Source organism: Dunckerocampus dactyliophorus, chromosome 1 (genome assembly GCF_027744805.1).
Source record: "Dunckerocampus dactyliophorus isolate RoL2022-P2 chromosome 1, RoL_Ddac_1.1, whole genome shotgun sequence".
Taxonomy (NCBI): Eukaryota; Metazoa; Chordata; class Actinopteri; order Syngnathiformes; family Syngnathidae; genus Dunckerocampus; species Dunckerocampus dactyliophorus.
The window spans coordinates 12,754,981-12,770,641 of NC_072819.1; the positions used below are offsets into that span (position 1 = coordinate 12,754,981).

The 15,661-nt window shown below is 44.4% G+C and overlaps 1 long non-coding RNA gene across 1 annotated transcript; it reads left to right on the forward strand.

Moving 5' to 3' along the window:
- The first annotated feature begins 4,605 nt into the window (after nucleotides 1-4,605).
- Nucleotides 4,606-10,453, forward strand: LOC129185328 (uncharacterized). The gene is made up of 3 exons (XR_008572055.1): nucleotides 4,606-9,742; nucleotides 9,822-9,899; nucleotides 9,990-10,453. It is a non-coding gene; the product is annotated as an uncharacterized LOC129185328 (long non-coding RNA).
- The last annotated feature ends 5,208 nt before the right edge of the window (nucleotides 10,454-15,661 follow it).

Consider the following 15,661-nt stretch of genomic DNA (forward strand, 5'->3'; position numbering starts at 1 on the left):
ACGATTGTAAATGGAGCCATGTGTGAATTGTGAGTAAAGTTTTAATTCTTATAGTAGTTCTTATTAATCATTTACAGTTTTTAATGGTTGTTATTTTAAAAAATGTTCCATACCATTTCCACATATGTTATATGATTTTAGCCACTGTTTTTTTCTGTTGTTGTATCTTAGCTTGGCTATATTGTAAATCATCCTGGTACCTCAATGTACTTCAGGGTGTAAACTAAATAAAGGAGTTCAATTAATTTATTAAATGATTAAAATGAATAAATACATTAATTAAATGTCATATTCTTTATGCTATGATATGGAATACAGTACAGAATTTGCACAAAGTATGGGTATTGGCGAGACCGGCCTGATTTGTACTCGTTATCAAATCGGAAAGGAAATCAGTGGTATCGCACATCACTACCTTGTTCTATCCATCCATCCATTTTCTATACCGTTTCTACTCATTAGGGTCGCGGGGGCATGCTGGAGCCTATCTCAGCTGACTTCAGGCGACAGGCGGGGTACACCCTGGACTGGTCGCCAGCCAATGGCAGGGCACATATAGACAAACAACCATTCACACTCACATTCATACCTATGGACAATTTAGAGTTACCAATTAACCTAACATGCATGTTTTTGGAATGTGGGAGGAAGCCGGAGTACCCGGAGAAAACCCACGTGCACACAGGGAGAACATGCAAACTCCACACAGAAATGCCCAAGGGAGAATCGAACGCAGGTCTTCCCGATCTCCATCGCTGTTACTGTGTTGGCCAACATGCTAACCACTAGACCACCGTGCGGCCTACCTTGTTCTACTACTTCTGAAATGGATATCTACATTACGACGGTACGTCTTGCTGCCGTCTGGTGATCTTATTGGCTTGCAGCGCATGTGCGTCCATTCAGAAACCCAATAATGGCCATCATCTTTGTTGGGACTTCTAAAAATGGCCACTCCAACTTGATAGTGGAGATGAAAACCAACGGCATGACTTCAGGTGAAATCGCTAGATACCTGTGCAGGCAATTTGGCCCTATAAGAGGGCTTTCTGAGAGAAATGTCCGGCGGTGGATCTCAGAGCAACTATGTTACTGATGATGTTACTGATGATCAACTCCAAGTTGAAGTTGCTTCAGCCACTGCTGAGGTGAGTAGCACTGTAATATTTACACATTTTAATAAACAAACTATTTTGTATCTTGGTTAATGGTTAGCAAATAATGATGATAATAATAATAATAATAAGCGAAAAGAGTGGTAGCAGCTTTACAAGCAGTTCACCCTCAACACCATGAAGCTCGGCAACAAGTAAGCCCATTTCCCAAAAAATCACTTTTGAAACAGGAGTTTACTCTATCAGATTTATTAAGCTTTTTCGTTTTTTTCATTCTTTAAGGGAGCCCGGAACCTGAATCCAGTCCCATACAGAAACTCCACATAGATCATCATGAGAAATTGGTGATGTTTGAGGTTACCCATGTTGTAGCCATCGATGGACACAGTGGGAAAGTGGTTGCCTATTCTACCATGGCAATTAAAAACAACCTCAAAATATATGAGGAGGTGTATAGGTATGGTGTTAAATGCTGTGTTCTATCAGAAAGACGGGATGTTATCTTGAGATTTCATGTCAACATATTGTGAAAAGTGAGCATGACTTTGGACCCTGTTGTACTCTGTCCCTAAACACAAATACTGTATGTAAGCATCTATGCACCTCATATTGCTTTTGTTTCTGTGCCATTCTTCAAGGGAAGTACGGGCTTCAACAATGAACATCAACATCAGTAACTTTTTCTTTTTTTTATTATTTGTTACACTGTGAAATTGGCATTCTCTGATAATTCAATTTTGATGTTGCTCAGCAGGCATGATGTTGTTAAAAGTTATGTTGTACTTTATCATCCATTTGATTTTTTTTTTTTACATGCACTCATCGGGCTTTCATGACATTTTGGGTAGAGGTTTTTATGTTGACAGCAGCCTGAACTCGTTTTTCCTGACTGTGACCTATTGAATTTGTTAGGCTGAAATTGGATTTTCTGAATAAATTAAGCTCTAAACAAATTTAATTTTAATGCATGCATGACTTTGTACAGGTAAATAACAGTGTTAACTACAAAATAAACGACTGATGACTGATGAGGGGAGACAACAGGCTGGAAGACAATTTTCAGAGGCTTTCGGGGACATCACTGCTCTATTTGATGGCATCGCCAATCACAACCCTGGGCCCTCTGTGAATGCTCTGCAATACCTTGTTCATGTATGCAGTGAATGAAAAAACAGGGGGGGAATGTGGAACGTGCATTTAATGAAATATTAATTCTTAGTGAGCATATTTGTTCTCCCAATAAAGTTACTTCAAAAAAGGTTTAATTTCAATTTTTTTTCTCTTTTTGCTGCACAATATTATTAAAGGAATCAAAAACCGCGTATTTAACCAACAGCTGGGATATGAAATAATGAATTTATTTCAAATGCATAGATCGATTTAACAACAATCAACCGCTACAGCAGGATAGACAAGATCTATGAATCGTAGTAAATTTTAACAATTAACTGCTACAGCAAAGTGCATATGTAATGTAGCCCTGTATAAAATTATAAAGTTAATTATTGTGATAATGCATTAAAGAGTTCATAATATTTTAAATGGTTAAAATATTTACATCTCATATGTACAGTTACATAAGTTAAGCTATTTACAGTTTAATAGTTGAATAAATAACGTTTTATGGTCATTTGCAATATCTGTTATTTGAAAATGTGGTTGATGTGCAACATGTATTTCTTTTTCTAACTTGTTAGTAGCAGTCTGTCAATCATTTCATTTCTGTATTGTCATTGGGTCTCTGTAAATGTGACAGCCAATCCAAAGTGTTTGGGGCGGGACTAAGAGAAAGTGCTGGTTAGACAGAGGGAGCGGGAAGTAGAAAGACGTTATCGTCTGGAGAGTGCACAACGAGACATCGTTAAGTAGTAACAAACAAGTTTATCATCAAAGGTCGACTACCCGTGGTCCTGATATTAACTTCTTGTGAACTGCAAAAGGTGAATATATGCTGTAACTACTTGTTGTAGCTGTAAAAGTACGGAAATGTAATGCCATTTAGCAATCGCTAGTTAGCCTAGCAATCGCACATGTGATTAGGCCTTGGTATCATAATTTAGCATTGTGATGTGTATCCAGCTAAAGCTAACGCTAATTCAACATGATGTAGTGTTTCATGGTAGCTCAATGGAGTTTATGTGCTTAAAGGAGATGATGCTTTCCCGGTGGATGGGCCCTGCTGTTTCTGGCTGTTTCTGCTGTCCCTGCTGTTTCGGGCCTGCTGAGTGATGCTGCTCTGCCTTGCTTTGCTGTTGGATGCTAAGTGTGCTAACATCAAAGAGAGCATCTGAAGACTGCATATCCACACCTTATCGGTATCCCTAACCAGTCATAAGGATTCGTGAGTACCCAATTGACTTATTGTGCACGTGCTTTTATTTTCTGCTCTTCTTTTATGAAGTAGCCATTTTGGTTTTAGGCCTCACCGCACCCAAGCAACGACACAGGCCTGCAACTGGTTGAACTAAGTTTGAACTGGGTTTAAACGAGGAAACTAAATAGTGGTACTATTTGGACACTTTCAGTTATTATTGTAATTTAGTTTTGCTCACTTTATTGAGACTAAGAGGTAATTTGAAAGACGTCAAAGCATACAAATTCATCCGGTATTTTATTTGGGAAATTTTATTTGATATTTGGGACATATGTTATTTGAATTTATTATTTTCATCAAAAGAGTCATTTTCAATTTTGGGTGTAAATATTGTAAATAAATTTGTGTTCATGTGTTATATTTAAAATACAGTTGTGGAGGTCATTATTACAGATTAAACAGAAATATACATACCAAATTATTGTGTACAAAACACACAAACTCAGGCCCAGTCTTATTGTATTAACCACTCCAGTATTTATAAATTAACTACATGAGACCTGGGTTACATAAAATGGAGGCACCGCTGGGATTATTTTGCTCAATGTAAATAACAATAACAGGCAAAAGTAATTTGACCCCACAACTTTAGAGCATTAACAAACGTAACGTGTCACATTAAGTCCAAACTAAATACAGCAATGGCAAACAAAATAAGCAGTCCATCACAACTTGAGCTGGTCAACTGGTGTAAAGGAGAGGCAATGGATGTAAGACATGCTCTCCTGTTGTATAGAGTACCTGTAGGTGTTTCAAAAGACGAGATTGAACAAACAGCAGGGTCTATCAAAGCTTTAGGGAAATTTGTAGTTAGAGGCAAAATGTTTCAACCTCAACAACAATCACTGATGGTGTTATGTGAATGTCGTGAAGAGACACACCCGTCTAGAATCCCACCTGAGATAATACCTGTAAGTGGAGGAAGTAATTGGAAAGCAGTTTGTTATATTGAGCCCCAGCTTGATAATTTTGAAGAAAAACTGCTCACCTTTTTGCACAGTGAAGGGAGAACCATAGAGGATATCCAAAGCTTGTGCCCCTCCACAGGAGAAAGTAACAGTGGTCCTGAAGCCATCCTTCATGCAGTTGGAGATATAATGGGCAAGAAAACCAAAGAGCCTGACAATTACCCATATAGCTGGGTCAGCAGGCTTAGTCTTTTGTGATCGTTGGGATCTCGTAACAGGTCTCCTGCTGAGTCTTATCTCATCTGAAGGATTTGACATCCTTACCATATAACCGATGGGCAATAAATGATCTCGATGGAGAGTTTTGATGACCTTCAATCCATGTTCTGGTTTGACTTTGTACACTGGCAGGTTAGGAAACTTTTCCACAACTACATAAGGTGTTGAATTCCATCTATCTTGTAGTTTATGTTTGCCTTTTAGTCCAACATTTCGGATGAGGATTCTGTCTCCCTTTTCTAAAGGTAAGTCTCTCACACGGTTGTCATAGTGTGCTTTGTTTTTCAGGTGACTTTTGGTGGCGGCGTCACCTGCGAGTTGGTATGCGTTCTGCAGCTCTTTTCTCATCCTGTCTACATACTGTTGGTATGAGGTCTCACTTTCACCATTTGGCGAAATGCCAAAGCAGATATCAATGGGTAACCTTGCTTCTCTTCCAAACATGAGATAGTAAGGTGAATATCCTGTGGAGTCATTTCTCGTGCAATTGTATGCATGTACCAGATAAGTGATATACTGGCTCCAACACTGTTTCTTCAAGGTGTCCAAAGTACCTAGCATTGCCAGAAGAGTTCTGTTAAATCTTTCAGGTTGTGCATCACCTTGGGGGTGGTAAGGGGATGTGCGTGACTTCCGGACTCCCAGCATGGACAAGAGCTCCTTGATCAAACGACTCTCAAAATCTCGGCCTTGATCCGAGTGTATCCGTGCAGGTAAGCCGTAGTGCACAAAATACTTGTCCCACAGCACTTTTGCAACGGTGATGGCTCTTTGATCCTTGGTGGCAAAAGCCTGCGCATAACGTGTGTAGTGATCTGTCACAACCAACACGTTAGCAATACCCTTTGAATCAGGTTCGATCTGCAAAAAGGTCGATGCAGACTAGATCTAAGGGGCCATTACTTGTTATTTGGTTCAAGGGCGAGGCACGTTGAGGGAGTGTCTTTCGTGAAATACATCTTCCACAGGTTTGGATGTACTGCTCGACCTCAATAGTCATCCTCGGCCAATAGAATCGGTCCTTGATCAACTCAGTAGTACGTTCCATTCCCATGTGTCCCGACTCGTCGTGTAACGATCTTAACACCATGGAACGATACCTTGTGGGCAAAACAAGTTGTCGGATCTGTTTACCACACAATTTCTCTTTGACTCGATAGAGTACTTGATCCTTTAACTCCAACCTTCGACTTTCACGGAGGAGTAACATGGTCTCTGGGGAATTTGTTTTGGAATGAGTCAGCTTTTTGTTGTTCTCCATAGCTGTCTTCAATGGTCCAATTGATGGGTCCATGTCTTGTGCTATCTGTATATCTTTCAAGCTTAACTGTTCAAGTGTGTTGATGCTCAGGTTCACAGGGAACGCATAAGCTTCTGGGACTGCTGCGGCTGGGGCACCTAACTGATCCACCAACCTCTCAGGTACCATGGCTTCATCACTCATGCAGGCTCGTTTGCAGAGAGCTTTGATACCAGCAGGCGGAACACTAGTCCACTCTTTGATTTCCTCTGATCCATACTGTCGAGACAGCAAGTCAGCATTGATATTGTGCCTACCAGGACGATACTGAATGGTGAAGTCATAGGTGGCAAGGGCTGCAAGCCAGCGATGTCCTACTGCACTGAGTTTAGCAGTTGTCAACACATAAGTTAATGGGTTGTTGTCTGTTCTTACAATAAACTTAGCTCCATACAAATAATCGTGAAATTTATCCACGACAGCCCACTTTAGTGCTAGAAATTCTAGTTGATGAACTGGATAGTTATGTTCTGAATCTTTAAGCTTACGACTCGCAAAAGCTACTGGCCTAAGGCCCTCAGGATATTCTTGATTCAGAACTGCACCTAGGCCATTCATACTGGCATCCACATGCAAGATGTAATGCTTTGTGGGGTCAGCAAATGCCAAAACTGGGGCATGAATCAAGCAATCACGGATTTGCTCAAAAGCATCTTGACAGGCTTGAGTCCAACGTTCTCCAAAAGGCTCTGATGGTTTGAAATATGCTTTGTTGGAGTCTACTTTCTTCTTGAATTGGGGGTCTCGCCATGTTGGTGCGTAACCCCTAGTGAGCTCGGAAAGAGAGCGAACAATAGAGGAGTAGTTTGCGATAAACCTCCGATAGTAACTGCAAAATCCGAGAAAGGACTTGAGTTGTTTCAGATTTGTGGGTTCTTTCCAATGTCTTACAACTGCTACCTTTTCTGGATCAGTGGCTATTCCATTGGCAGAAACAATGTGACCCACATACTTAACTTGAGGTTGACAAAACTGACATTTGTCAATAGAGACCTTCAGTCCAATCTCCTGGAGTCTGTCCAGTACTTTGAGAAGGCGTCACTCGTGTTCTTCAAGCGTTTTGCCAAAAATGATGATGTCATCCAAATACACAAGGGCTTCTAGGAGATGCAAGTCTCCCACCGCTTTTTCCATTAGGCGTTGGAAGGTTGCAGGTGCTCCTGTGATTCCCTGTGGCATCCGTTCAAATTGATAGAAACCGAGTGGACAAATGAACGCTGTCTTTTCTTTGTCTTCCTCAGTCATCTGAATTTGGTAGTATCCACTACGCAGATCCAACACTGAAAACCATTGGCTTCCTGACAAGGAGTCCAGTGCGTCATCAATGCGGGGCATTGTGTACTGGTCTGGTGTTGTGCGGTTATTCAGTGTTCTGTAGTCAATACAGATTCTTACTGTCCCATTCTTTTTGCGGACTACAACGATGGGTGAGGCATAAGGGCTGCGGGACTCTGTGATAATTCCAGCGGCTAGCAGTTGCTGTATATGCCGCCTCACATCATCTACTGTATGTCAGCAGGGGCAAGTCTTCTTGACCTTTCTCTGAAAGGTCGGTCGTCATGCAGCCGAATGCGATGTTCGACCCCTGTGGCCAAACCAACATCCCATTCATGCAATGAGAACACATTCCGCCTCTCAGATAACTTCTGCCTAAGTCGAATCTTCCACTCTTTGGGAATAGGAGAGTCCCCAAAATTGAAAAGGTTTGGGTCAAGCGTTTCAGCTGTGAGCTTGGAGGGTCGGATTGGGGTAACTGTATCTACAGCATACATCTCAGCAATAACAGTCTCTACTGGTATTGAAGTTGTCTTTTTGGATTCATTGTGAATGAGCACAGTGAAACTATTACTGTCTATATCTGCATCAGAAAGCACACCTGGCTGTACCAGCACTCCAGCAGGAAGTAACTGGTCAGAGGGTGAATCAATCAGCACAAGGTTTTTGGATGGGGCACACTGTGTCTACTTTGCAGGTGGCATAATACTTTGCACCTGGAGCAATAGTGAGCGGACAGGGTCCTTTCCACTTTACCAGTCCCAAGACATCTGACTTTGTTCGCTGCTCTTTTGCTTTAACTGGAGCATATACAGACTGAATTCTCAGGGAGTGAGCAACACTTTGGTCACCGTTTTCCTTCATCAGCTCCCATAATCGTCGGAACAGAGATGTGTTGGTTCCAACTAACACAGGAGTTTGCTGTTGGTTCTTTGGATCGGGACAAATCAAAGCTAGCACGTCTACACATCCAGATACACCAGTGATCTCCTTGGTGAACTCCATCTCCACAACAACGTACCCTTTATACGGATACTCTGTGTCAGCGAGTCCCCACAGTCCAAGGCGGGAGAGAGGTTTTATGGGGACATCTGACAAGTGTGTGTTATACCAGCTTTCAAAAATAATAGACACATTAGACCCACTGTCAATGAGAGCTTCACAGACCACATCATTAACTTTGATGGTGTGAATAAAGGATGGACCTACCAGACCCTCAGGTAAGTCAGCATCATTCTCTGAAACTTCCATTTTGTTGGTTCTAGCCACACATTGTTCTTCTTTTGTGCGCTTTGTTTCTCCTTCACTTGGGTCAGGCCCTCCTCGCACCAGGCGCAAAAGTTTTCTTATGACTTTCTGGGGGTTCTCAGATGCAGTGCATCGGGTGGCAATGTGACCTTTCTCCCCGCATCTGTAACAAAAGAACTCATCACTTTGTTTGGGAGACGACACTTTGGTAGGTGCCGACTTGTGACTTGGAGCAACTTTGTGCCGGTGGGGTGGCATTGAATGAGTTCTTGGGGGGTCTGATGTGTACTTCACAGTCATTACACTCATTTTGTCTTCCAGTGCTTTCACTTGTCTTCTTAGTGCGTGTAGTTCACTCGGCTGTTCAAACTTTTGTTTTTGCTTTTCAGAAGAAGTATCAGATTGTGGCTTGAGTCGACAGCCGTTTCTTTCATCTAACTGTACTCTCAACAATTGAATTTGAGCTTGCAGTTCACTTCGCGAGGGCGATTCAATTTCTTTCTCTTTTTCGGCTTGGACAGTGCGAACACGTTGATGACGCACGGGTGCTACTTGGCTCTGTTTGGCTGAATAATGCCCTTCCTCTTCAATTACTTCTTGTAGCAATTTCAGGAATGTAGGGGGGTTACTTTTCCGCTCCCTAATTTTCAACTGAAGCAACATCAACTCAGAGGTGGATCCTCTGATGAGCTGTTCCAATCGAGCACTGTTTGCAGCGCTAACAGGTAATCCTCCTGCTTGTACGACTTTGACAAGAGATTTCTCTAATCTTCTAAGAAACTCGGATAGGCGTTCACCAGGCTGTTGGTGAATGGCTCTGAATGACAAGTAGAGGTCTTCTCCAGATTCTACAGTGCCAAAAATGCTCTCTATAGCATCAATGAAATCGTGAGGACTAGCATCTGGTTGAGTCAGGCGTACAGCCTGAACGATCTCAAAGGCAGGCCCTTTAAGACTCTCAAATATGAGTCGTCACTTCTCTTTGTCTGAGCACTCGCCTTCCTCTACTAAGAGGGTCGCTTGCTCCAACCAGTTGTCTAAAGTTTCCTCTCCAGCAGGGGTAGGTGTGACCCTTGAAAATGTCCTTAGACGTCTATATGGGTAATTGTCAGGCTCTTTGGTTTTCTTGCCCATTATATCTCCAACTGCACGAAGGATGGCTTCAGGACCACTGTTACTTTCTCCTGTGGAGGGGCACAAGCTTTGGATATCCTCTATGGCTCTCCCTTCACTGTGCAAAAAGGTGAGCAGTTTTTCTTCAAAATTATCAAGCTGGGGCTCAATATAACAAACTGCTTTCCAATTACTTCCTCCACTTACAGGTATTATCTCAGGTGGGATTCTAGACGGGTGTGTCTCTTCACGACATTCACATAACACCATCAGTGATTGTTGTTGAGGTTGAAACATTTTGCCTCTAACTACAAATTTCCCTAAAGCTTTGATAGACCCTGCTGTTTGTTCAATCTCGTCTTTTGAAACACCTACAGGTACTCTATACAACAGGAGAGCATGTCTTACATCTATTGCCTCTCCTTTACACCAGTTGACCAGCTCAAGTTGTGATGGACTGCTTATTTTGTTTGCCATTGCTGTATTTAGTTTGGACTTATGTGACACGTTACGTTTGTTAATGCTCTAAAGTTGTGGGGTCAAATTACTTTTGCCTGTTATTATTTACATTGAGCAAAATAATCCCAGCGGTGCCTCCATTTTATGTAACCCAGGTCTCATGTAGTTAATTTATAAATAATGGAGTGGTTAATACAATAAGACTGGGCCTGAGTTCGTGTGTTTTGTACACAATAATTTGGTGTGTATATTTCTGTTTAATCTGTAATAATGACCTCCACAACTGTATTTTAAATATAACACATGAACACAAATTTATTTACAATATTTACACCCAAAATTGAAAATGACTCTTTTGATGAAAATAATAAATTCAAATAACATATGTCCCAAATATCAAATAAAATTTCCCAAATAAAATACCGGATGAATTTGTATGCTTTGACGTCTTTCAAATTACCTCTTAGTCTCAATAAAGTGAGCAAAACTAAATTACAATAATAACTGAAAGTGTCCAAATAGTACCACTATTTAGTTTCCTCGTTTAAACCCAGTTCAAACTTAGTTCAACCAGTTGCAGGCCTGTGTCGTTGCTTGGGTGCGGTGAGGCCTAAAACCAAAATGGCCACTTCACTCAAGAAGAGCAGAAAATAAAAGCACGTGCACAATAAGTCAATTGGGTACTCACGAATCCTTATGAGTGGTTAGGGATACCGATAAGGTGTGGATATGCAGTCTTCAGATGCTCTCTTTGATGTTAGCACACTTAGCGTCCAACAGCAAAGCAAGGCAGAGCAGCATCACTCAGCAGGCCCAGCCCAGAATCATATCCGAAATACAGCAAACAGGGAAAGAACACAGTTCAGCAGCACAACTGGAACAGCCGAAACAGCAGGGACAGCAGAAACAGCCAGAAACAGCAGGGCCCATCCACCGGGAAAGCATCATCTCCTTTAAGCACATAAACTCCATTGAGCTACCATGAAACACTTACCTCATGTCGAATTAGCGTTAGCTTTAGCTGGATACACATCACAATGCTAAATTGTGATACCAAGGCCTAATCACATGTGCGATTGCTAGGCTAACTAGCGATTGCTAAATGGCATTACATTTCCATACTTTTACAGCTACAACAAGTAGTTACAGCATATATTCACCTTTTGCAGTTCACAAGAAGTTAATATCAGGACCACGGGTAGTCGACCTTTGATGATAAACTTGTTTGTTACTACTTAATGATGTCTCGTTGTGCACTCCCCCGACGATAACGTCTTTCTACTTCACGCTCCCTCTGTCTAACCAGCACTTTCTCTTAGTCCCGCCCCAACACTTTGGATTGGCTGTCACATTTACAGAGACCCAATGACAATACAGAAATGAAATGATTGACAGACTGCTACTAACAAGTTAGAAATGATGTTGATGCACATCAACCACACTTTCAAATAACAGATATTGCAAATGACCATAAAACGTTATTTATTCAACTATTAAACTGTAAATAGCTTAACTTATGAAACTACATATGACATGTAAATATTTTAACCATTTAAAATATTATGAACTCTTTAATGCATTATCACAATAATTAACTTCCTATCATGCACTGTATGTTGGATAATTTTATACAGGGCTACAGTAAGATCTGCATTTTAATAACAATCAATTGCTAGAGCAGGATTATCGGACCTCTTATAAAAAACAATAACGTGGCCTAAACTGAACAATAATCACAGGTCCCAAGCCAAGATGACAACGGGTAAACGTAATAGAGGTAAAAACAAATTAATTGATTTAACGAAGGCCAAGGCAGCATCTAGAGCTTTAACATTGTGGATGTTGGTCTCAAAGTTGGGACTTCTGCACTTCAGGCAGTGGTCTGCATTTAGCAGCCACTCCCTCACACAGGTTCCAGACCCCACCAGTGAGCAACAACACTTGCTGAATGTGGGCTCATCCATAACAGCTGCAAGGTTTTCAACAAGTAAGATCCTGATTCAGAAAATCACATTGGAACTGTTCCGCGTGATAGGCGTTGGACCCCAGATGCAGAGGCAGGTGTGCAGGTAAGAACTTTTTTTAATAATGTCTTTTAACAGAACAGAGGGCGATGGTGCGTGAGAAAAAAGGCAGAACATAAATGCACCATGAAAACCTGACTTGGAGGAGGCCTGGGGTTTCTTGCTGGAGAGCCAGGAGCACTGGGCGCACACTCTCGGAGATGCCGGGAACAGATTGGTCCTCAGGAGGGAAAGGAGAGTTTCACTTACTGCAACAAGGGTGTAATGGAAGAAAAGTCAAAGCGAACCAGTCCGTAGGTGTGACACAAACCATAGAGAATAATCCAGCGTCTCCCAGGTGCAATCCCTCATCTTAAATGAGGCCGAAGATCATCAGGGGCAGGTGCGCCCAGTAGTCCCGCCTCCGGCCGGCGACAGGGCTCCTGCAACAGAGGACACACCCAGGAGAAGACAGGGAAGTGCAGAGGGCACAGACAGAGCGCAAACTGTGACAGTACCTCCCCCTGAATGGACGCCCCCTGGCGGCCTACCTGGCTTCTCCGGGAAGCGGTCATAAAAGTCGGACACGAGTGTGGGGTCGAGTCTGAGCGACCGCGAGACCCAGGAGCGGTCCTCAGGGCCGTACCCCTCCCAATCCACCAGGAACCTGTAACCCCTGCCCCTTCTTCTCGTCTAAGATGGCCTTGACTGTGAATGCCGGGTGACCATCCACTAACCTGGGAGGAGGAGGAGGCACCTCTGGAGAGCTCAGGGCGCAGGAGGCGACCGGTTTGAGGAGGGAGACATGAAATGTGGGGTGTATCCGAAGAGAGTCTGGCGCCGTAATCGAACCGATGAGGGAGTAATGACTCGATCGATGGGATATGATCCAATGAACCGGGGTTGAAGCTTCTTAGAGGTGGTGTGTAGCGGGAGGTCACGGGACGACAGCCACACCCTTTGTCCGGATTCACCGAGCAGTGGCGGTTGGCCAGCCATTGGTTCCGCCCTCGGCCGTGTTGGAAAGTGCGGCCCGGGTATTTTGCCAGGCCAGCGGGCATGGCGCAAATGTGCTGACACGGAGGGCACGGCCAACTCTGACTCCAGAGATGGGAAGGCTGGGGGTGTGTACCCGTAGGCGGCATGGAATGGGGACATACCCGTAGCAGAGCAGGTGAGGGTATTGTGGGCGTATTCGATCCAGGGTAGGTTCATTGACCATGAGGCGGGCTGCTGGTGGCATACGCAGCGGATGGCGGCCTCCAAGTCCTGGTTGGCCCGTTCCGTCTGACCATTTGTCTGTGGGTGGTAGCCAGATGATAAGCTGGGGGATGCTCCCAGGGCCTTGCAAGATGCTTTCCAGACAGCTGAAGTGAATTGGGGCCCCCTGTCCGAGACCACGTCCAAAGGGATGCCGTGTAACCGGAAGACTTGGGACACTAGTAGATCTGCCGTCTCAAGAGCAGAGGGCAGTTTTGGAAGGGAGATAAAGTGGGCCATCTTCGAAAACCAGTCCACCAAGGTGAGGATGACTGTGTTGCCAATGAGACATGTGACCAAGGCCGGGAAGGAATGGGAAGCGGTCGCAGCAGTCCAGTGGGCGCCTGGTGGGACGACTTGTTTCGGGCACAGACAGAGCAGGCCGTTACGAACTCCCCGGCATCCGCTCGTAGCAATGGCCACCAGAACCGCTAAGTTAGCAGGAAGATCGTGCGCGAGGCCATCTTGGAACCATGTGCCCAACAGAGGACGTCCGAGCGAAGACTTGGGGCGACAAACAAGTGGCCAGCCGGACAGTCCTTGGGCGGGGGGCTGTCTTTGAGAGCATTCGCCACCCGCTTCTCAATGTCCCACTGGAGGGCGCCCAGGATCCGGGTTTGGGGGATGATGGTCTCCCGGTGGGTGTCCTCCGTCGGCAGAGAATTCAGCCGGGAGAGGGCGTCCGGCTTGCCATTTTGGGACCCTGGGCAAAAGTCAGAGTAAAATTGAACCTTGTGAAGAAGAGTGCCCACCGTGCCTGTCTCGGGTTGAGCCTCTGGGCTGTTCTGAGGTACGCCAGGTTCCAGTGATCGGTGAGAACCACGAAGGAGAGTTCGGAGCCCTCCAGCCAGTGCCTCCATTCCTGCAACGCCAACACCACGGCCAATAGTTCCCTGTTGCCAATATCATATTTGCGTTCTGCTGGAGTCAGGCGGCGTGAGAAGAAGGCACAGGGGTGCAGCTTCCGGTCAGTGGAGCGCTGAGAAAGCACCGCTCCCACACCTGTGTCAGACGCATCCACCTCGACAAAGAATTGAGATGCAGGGTCAGGGTGAATAAGTACTGGAGCGCTGGTGAATAATGATTTCAATTTGGAAAAAGAGGAGTCGGCATCACATGTCCACGTAAACGGCACTTTGGTAGATGTGAGCTTGGTTAGATGTTCCGCTACTCTACTAAAATCCCGGATGAAGCGACGGTAGAAGTTAGCAAACCCCAGGAACCTCTGAAGGAGCTTTCTTGATGTAGGAACGGGCCACTCGACCACAGCCTGAATTTTGGCAGGGTCGGCTTTCAGTTGCCCTTTTTCCACTATAAACCCAAGAAATGGAGTAGAGGTGGTATGAAAGGAGCATTTTTTCGCTTTAACAAATAACCTATTCTCTTGGAGTCTTTGAAGAACCAACCGGACTTGCTGGACGTGCTCCTCTAGCGTGCGGGAGAAGATGAGTATGTCGTCGAGGTACACAAACACAAAGCGCCCCAGCATGTCGCGAAGGATGTTGTTAAGGAAACTCTGAAGTGAGACCGAAGGGCATGACCAAGTACTCGAAATGCCCGAGGGGGGTGTTAAAAGCAGTCTTCCATTCATCCCCCTCACGAATACGGACCAGGTGGTAGGCACTCCGGAGATCAAGTTTAGAGAAGATATTGGCTGCATGGAGTGTATTGAAGGCGGAGTCTAGTAATGGCAGAGGATATTTATTTTTAACAGTTATGTCGTTAAGGGTCCTATAACCTAATACAGGGGCGTAAAGATTTGTCCTTTTTCTCTGTAAAAAGAAACCTGCTGCTAAAGGAGAGGATGACGGGCGGATGAGCCCCGAAGCGAGAGAGGAAGAGATGTACTCCTCGAGCGCCTCTCTCTCCGGTCGAGAGATATTGTACAAGCGCGAGGTGGGGAGCGCTGCGCCTGGAAGATTAATACAGCAATCGTATGGACGATGTGGCGGAAGGGAGCGAGCCCTATCTTTACTAAAAACCTCTCGGAGGTCGTGGTAAGCGGCGAGAATAAGGGAAAGGTCTATTTCCTCACGCTTGGTGTCGCGTGCAGACCTGAGGCAGTGCGAATGGCAAAACACGCTCCAGTTTATAATCGACGATTTGATCCAGTCAACGTGAGGATTATGTGTGTGGAGCCAAGTAAACCCTAAGACGATGGGAGCGGAGCGTGAAGGAATAAAAAAAAAAATTCATGAACTCGTGATTGCCCGAGACGCGGAGAGAGAGTGAGTGAGTCTGGTGCATGACATAGGCCAGGGGGCGCCCATCCAATGAACAAACTATTTTGGGGTTACATAACTTGACAACAGGTATGGCAAGGAGTT